Consider the following 6928-nt stretch of genomic DNA (forward strand, 5'->3'; position numbering starts at 1 on the left):
AAAAATTATAGTATGAATATTCATAAAAGTGGCTAATAATTAAAACTTAAAACCTGATGGTTTAATTTGTAGCTATGTCATCATGCAAACGATAAATGCCCAGAATCAGCCGTTAAACTGACTAAAATTAAGTTGGTAAGAATCTTATCTAATGCCCAGAATCAGCTGTTAAACTGACTAAAATTAAGTCGGTAAGAATCTTATCTATTACAAATATGTGTAATTGAAATATATAAAGATTCAAGAACAATTTATAAACAACATAATTTGATAATTATACAAGGACATAGATCACAAGACAATACAATTTTTTATGCTAAGCATGTTGTAATATTCTGAAAGACAAATTCTGTCATTTATATCTACAAAATTTGTTTCTCGAAACGTGTAATGAGTGGGATCATTACAGACAAAAAATTACTTCACAACTAACCATTGTTAAAAGCATAAATGTATTTCTTCCAAAACTCTTCGGTTATTGCCACTTCAGAGCAACATGCAAACAAAACTTGAATTCTACCGCCAACTAGCACCTGCAATCTATAGAGACTTTCAAGAATTCATAACCCCAAGACCTTGTTTGTCGTGTGAAGAATAAATGCACAAGCTAAGAAAATTGCTCCTTGAAACCCACATGACCCTGCAAATGTAACAATTTTAGTGGTAAAATATCAGATTTCATTGGAAGTTGGAAAAAACTTACAGTTTTGTGAGAATCTTCCTCCTATGTATTGCAAACTGTGTTTGTATTAATTAAATCCATGGCACCTTTACTAGAATATGTAAATTTACAATTACCTATTATCAAAGAGAAGTTAAATGCCTTTATTCATTATAGGAGACTTGAAGCTACTTCTTTAGAAGGTCCAATTCCTTCAACATTTTCAAATTTGATTCAATTGGTAGACTTGTGAGTATTGTCCTCTTCCTAATCCTATTTCATATACTCATACTTTTAGTAACGTATCTTTCACATTAATTTTTTCTACATAATTATGCTTATACATATTGCATACATGGTATCGAATGTCCATACCATCCTCTAGAACTCCTATGTTAGTACAGGCTGTGATGATACTGCCAAAGGTGAATTGATTGGATTAGATAATTGTTCCTTGCATTTGGACTGGCCTAGATCACTATGTATGGCTTGGCCATTGAAATACACAATCTAATCAACCCATATTTGAGCAATGTTATTGTTGTTGTTTTTCTAAACCATCTTGAAATCCACATGTTTTATCGAGGCATACGTTGAACTCCAAAAGGATGTAGATTTTATAAGCTATTGTTTCCTATCTTCTAATAGTGTTGAATTTTGGTTTGTAATAGCCTGTTGTGGCAGCTATTGGTCTTTTTGGGGGGCTTTCTAAGGTGTGAGGTGTGCTATACTGTGCATTCAGTGTTGAATCTTTTTTTTATCATAAATAAAGGAAACAATGGTTTATCCCCTGGCTGGTGTAAGTTGAACACGTTTTCTTCCACATTTAATTTTTGCATGTTATCTTGTTGTTGTTTATAGTCTCGAGTATGATTGTAAGAACAAAGTGTTATGTTCAAGTTGATCTGCCAACTGGCTGGTGTAAGTTGAACACGTTTTCTTTCGCATTTAATTTCTGCATGTTATCTTGTTGTTGTTTATAGTCTTGAGTATGATTGCAAGAACAAAGTGTTATGTTGGAGTTGATCTGTGTGGCAGAGTTTCTTGAGGTTCTTTCTCTTCAGAAAATTAAATTTTCAAATTGTAGATTTCTTTCCCTTTGTCCTTTGATATGCTCAATAATTTGTAAAGTTCTATATTCAAATATATTTTTTCTGCTCATTTTTATTAAATTTCAAATATTAATATGAGTTCAAGACCTATGTTTTGTCCAACATAGGTTAGTCCATAAGATAATTACTATACAAATTGGAACTTCCTCGGGTCCAATATCCCACATAAAGAATGGACCAACTATAATCAACATACGAATTTCTTAACAACTTCCACTCAATGTAATCATACAAGAAAGAATAGTTGGCCGAGGAGACGCCATATCTACAACAACTTGTAGACTCTATTTTACAATGAGAAAAAAGATAGCACATCTCTTAACCATTCCATCTTAACGTCCTTAACGTGTATTAGAAACATACATCAATTCAAGGTCGTCTACATACGATTTGCCTTTGCAACCTAATGAAATATGGCAAATCTTTGATAGTGAACCACATCCCAATGGCTAGCACTCCAGATTGTGCTAAAAAACAATGAAAAACCCTTATTAATTAGGGATTTAAGGTGTCATGACAAGTTGGTTGTAGTTTTCCTGAAGAGGGTTATCGAAGAAGACTCAGAATGTCAGAATTAACAACATTACAAAATAGCATCCAGATAGATGATATTATGTATAACTATGAAAATCGAAAATCTTTCAGAAGCCAAGCTTTTTATAGCATATATATTCCACAAGGTAAATGTGTTGTCAACAACAGAAAACAATTTTTTTTTATAACAGAAAAATGCATTTAAATTCACCCATTGCAAAAAAGAAAAAGTTTGCAAATAATTGAACGACACACACTGTACACTTATAAATCGCAAAAAGATTGTTTCGCTACACTATAATAAAATTTAGGGAAAATTAACACTATTTTGCTTATCCAGCACAATCTAATCTAAAAACAATAGCAATCAAAATAATAAATTGTGGAAATCCAATTTCATTAAAATAAATCACAATATTTCACCCATTGCAGAAAAGAAAAAGTTTGCAAATAATTGAGGATGATAATAAAAGCATACAAAAAAATAAATGGATAGCTGAAATGCTGGAAACCGAAAATAGGGGCATGACGACACACGCCGTACACTTATAAATAGCAGAAAGATTGTTTCGCTATGCTATAATAAAATTTAGGGGAAATTAACACTATTTTGCTTATCCAGCATAGTCTAATCTAAAAACAATAGCAATCAAAAATCATAAACTGTGGAAATCTAATTTCATCAAAAGTTGGGTGTAGTTTTTACCACTGATGAGAGAAGAACAGCTGACAGCATCAAGTTCAGGGCTCTTCTTCTGCTGTTGTTGCTCTATGACCTCTAGATGGGTCGCCAACAATTTCCTTAAGTAATACTAATACATTGTTTGTGGGGTGAAACCAGGAGTGAGGGACATGGCACTTGATAAATAAATCAAAATTGCCTCATAAACTATGAAATAGCTGTAAAACAAATGTTTTTAACTGGTTTTTGGTACCAAATGAATGGCAAGGTGCCAAGGCATCTTCTTAATTCATGTAAATCCTATTACCATTCTTGAGATGATTTTCCACAACCAGTGACGCAATTGGTTGGATAATAGGTTCCTCTATAATCACATGTATCGGAGCACCCATCTGTAGGAGCATTGAATGAAGGAAAATAGCGCCCAATATGATGGCCATTTACCCATGCTTGGCCTTTACTCATGGTGGTCAGGTCCAAAGCCACTGCATTGTTTCCTTTTGGTGCATTGAACTCAGTCTACAAGATCCAATGAACTATATATTCAGTACAATACATGACAGCTTTTGGCAAAGGAAAAACAGAATTAGAATCATCGATATTGCCAACTGAAACATAATCAAACTTCTTACCCTGTACCATATCAGGGCAGTATTATTGGGAGGGTATGTTCCTGAATTCCATTGAACAACGTTTGCCCCTATTTTGCCAACAAAAACATAATCAAACTTCTTACCCTGTACCATATCAGGGCAGTATTACTGGGAGGGTATGTTCCTGAATTCCATTGAACAATGTTTGCCCCTGTTTTTGAATATAGATGTTGGTGTTCATCCTTAAACCAATCTGTATGGAGGAAACAAAATATAGAAGTGAAAACAAATATTTAAGATGTTTTCAGTCCATAGTATAACCATGACAAATATTTTATCACTATTCACAACAAGAATAGATCATGTAGTACATAGTATCTTGTGAATGCAAGGTAGAGAAAATGGAGGTGACCACTCCAAAACTAGGTTGCATGAAAACTACCTGATAATTCCACTTCTGGAAGGTCAAATCTTTTCTGCCTTTTTTAAAACCTAGCAACATTATAGGATCATTGATTCATGCTTCCCATGTATCAAAAAATGGTCCATAATTCTGTTTAATCAAAGTTGACGTTAAAGAGCATTAGTGCCTTAAACATATCATATGCATCAAGATCCCAGAGTTTTTGGAGTAGATATTATAAGCAAGAAGAATATTAACATATATTTATACTTTTTTTAGAGCATTATATGTTTTAGGCTTTAGCTAACCTGCCATCCAAATGTCACACTAAGTAGATCTATTTCATTTGTACACCTTGAAGCACATAAACCATAAGATTTTACAACAAAGTTAAATTCCAAAAAACATAAGCAAAATCAATATTTCCTAACAAAAGATTCTCCATGAAGTTAAGTTGTAGCCAATTGACCTTTCCAATCAGATCATACTAATTGGTTAATGTCAAATTTGTTACATTCTATAAGCCTATTAGTGAATATGACAGATAAGGGCTGACATATACCTGTTTGTATACCATAGAAAATACTTTTATCTTTAGCTGAGTACAACTACTCTAGCAAGTCGTTGCTAGAGAAATTTTTACCACTCCTAATTCCAATAGGTTCTTTGTGTCATGACCAGTTTATGGATGGTTTTGTATCGCTACTTGAGGTTTCAGTTTCAACAGGAAGAAGTGATTCCAGGCCAACCTTTTCCATTGCCATTGAAGAAGTCTGTGTACTTATCTGTAGTTCATAAACAAAGACATATTTATACAGTTTTATATGATCGTGCAAGTTTGATCACACTGTGAACTATACCTAACTCCAATGATAAGTGAAAGCAAGACTAACCTTTGGAGTGTTGAAGATAACATGCTTACAATCAGGCAAAATACTGACAGACAAAGTAGGTAAGTAATATGACTTTCCATTGAATCGTCTCCCCTTCAATAAAGAAAGAATGACCGGTTTACTCGATGGATGCTTCCACTGAACCGCTTCGACTTTCGCTTCCAACCGAACTTTCTTTAGGGGCCGCATTGGAACAAGGGGACAAGGAATATTAGTTTGCTACTGAGAGTTTGGAGGGAATTGGTTCGTTCTTTCTGAGGTTCATAATCTTTAAGATAATCCTAGTAAACTTCTGTAAAAAAATTGTACAAAGCTCATTTAAATTCTACTTATATTTAACACCATTGAGTGCACGAATTCAAGAGGATTCAACAATATAAATTCACCATTGAAGGAGCTACTAGGTGGTGCTGGAGGATCCATGCTCCTAAATACAGGGTTAAAAAACCTAAAACATCATCATGCAAATTCTAAATCTATATGGTTAAAATTTGACCTGCAAAACCCTAAAAGTCACAACTTTAGCTGATAGAAGAAAAGAAATTGCAGTAAAAGTCCAAATCTAAAACATGGCAGTTACCAGGCTCATTCCTTGCCCCTCGCTTTGTTGCATCGCTTTTGGATATTAACCAACGGAAAGCAATAATTTTAACTATGGCGAGACATGATTAAGTAGTCGTTGCCAGCAATATGACTCGGGATGAAGATGCATCCCGCATGCAGGAAGCCACACCAATCTACACCATAGGCGGACTGTAAACCCCAAACACGCGTTGCATGAGCTGTCGCATAAAGCCTGTCAGGAAGAAAACGTCGGCAATGGGAAATCCGCGTTTTCACGGCGTGAGACAATTTTGGTGGGGGTCAAACCCTACAAGGAATTGCCTATCGGCAAATTATTTTAAACGTCATACAAGAATAGTGTTTAGATTCTCTTTCTAACGTAGGTAACCTAGCCACTATGCATTTTTTTTTCCACTTGTGTTTTATTTATGCCTATTTTTTTTTATTTTTTTTCCCCTTATGTTTTATTTATGCCTATTTTTTTTTTGCATTCATATTTTGCTATACCATGTATTGCTTAATTTAATCTATGTATTAGTGTTGGCACATGCATGATGCTAATTTTCATTGGGAAACAGTCAATAATTTAATTATTCATGTCATTATTCTAGTTTGTGGGAACATAACATCCTTGAACATTTATGACACTATAAATGAAATTATATTTTTGTCATATTGATTTTTTATCTTATATTTTATGTATACAAGAAGTAAGAAAATAAGGTTCAAAATGATTCTACTAGTTCTTGGCAATAATTGTATTCTAATGTAACTCTTTTTTATTAAATGGTACATTATACTTTAAAGATTATATTTCACAAGGATGAAGTCAGTTTCCATTATTAAAAAATAGGTCTATTACAAAACCATTCAACATATTATCTTACTTTAAATGAAATTATATTAAATTATAATACTCTTTAACATAGAAATGTCATGTGTATTAAATAAAAATAGTATTAAACAATTTTTTCTCTGAAAAAATGGATTTGGAACCTTTAATTTGCTCAATTGAGATTTCGATGGATTTTTCTGATAAACAATGCCTAATAGTCTAGAGGGGATCAACCTCACTAGTTGTTTGGAAAATTATGAAGTCAATTTTCTAATTTTTTTCATATGTTAAGACAGTCATGTTAGTCTTTTGAATGATTACATGTAATGTGTAAAATTGTTATTAACATACCTATTTATATCTATATATGTTTAAGTTTGAAGAAACATAGGTTCATTATTGTATTAGAGAATGGTAAGGTTTTTGGAATAGTGATTTTTTTTTATCATGTTGGATTTTTATTTAAAGGGGTTTCCTAGGTGAAAATATTGTCTATTATTTTTACTTTTTATTATTCTATTTTTTTGGATTGTATGTGCATTACTTATAGTGCAAGATTAGTGAGCTTATTTTTCTCTACAATTGGTACCTTTAATTTGCTAAATTGAGACTTAGATGAGATTGCCACAATAGGTTCAAATCATGTTTGAA

General features: G+C 32.8%; 1 long non-coding RNA gene across 7 annotated transcripts; it reads right to left on the reverse strand.

The window, feature by feature from the left end:
- Positions 1-299: 299 nt before the first annotated feature.
- Positions 300-5736, reverse strand: LOC131858692 (uncharacterized). 7 transcript variants are annotated; one of them, XR_009359031.1, is made up of 7 exons: positions 5459-5736; positions 4879-5052; positions 4548-4770; positions 4025-4339; positions 3622-3835; positions 3014-3508; positions 300-640 (listed from the first exon to the last, which is right to left on the reverse strand). It is a non-coding gene; the product is annotated as an uncharacterized LOC131858692 (long non-coding RNA). The 7 variants fall into 7 exon arrangements; XR_009359029.1 differs by lacking the exon at positions 300-640 and having other exon boundaries at positions 2964-3508; positions 4025-4135; positions 4294-4339; XR_009359032.1 differs by lacking the exon at positions 300-640 and having other exon boundaries at positions 2964-3508; positions 4879-5048.
- Between the last annotated feature and the right edge of the window lie 1192 nt (positions 5737-6928).

The sequence above is a fragment of the Cryptomeria japonica genome, chromosome 10, assembly GCF_030272615.1.
Source record: "Cryptomeria japonica chromosome 10, Sugi_1.0, whole genome shotgun sequence".
Classification (NCBI taxonomy): Eukaryota; Viridiplantae; Streptophyta; class Pinopsida; order Cupressales; family Cupressaceae; genus Cryptomeria; species Cryptomeria japonica.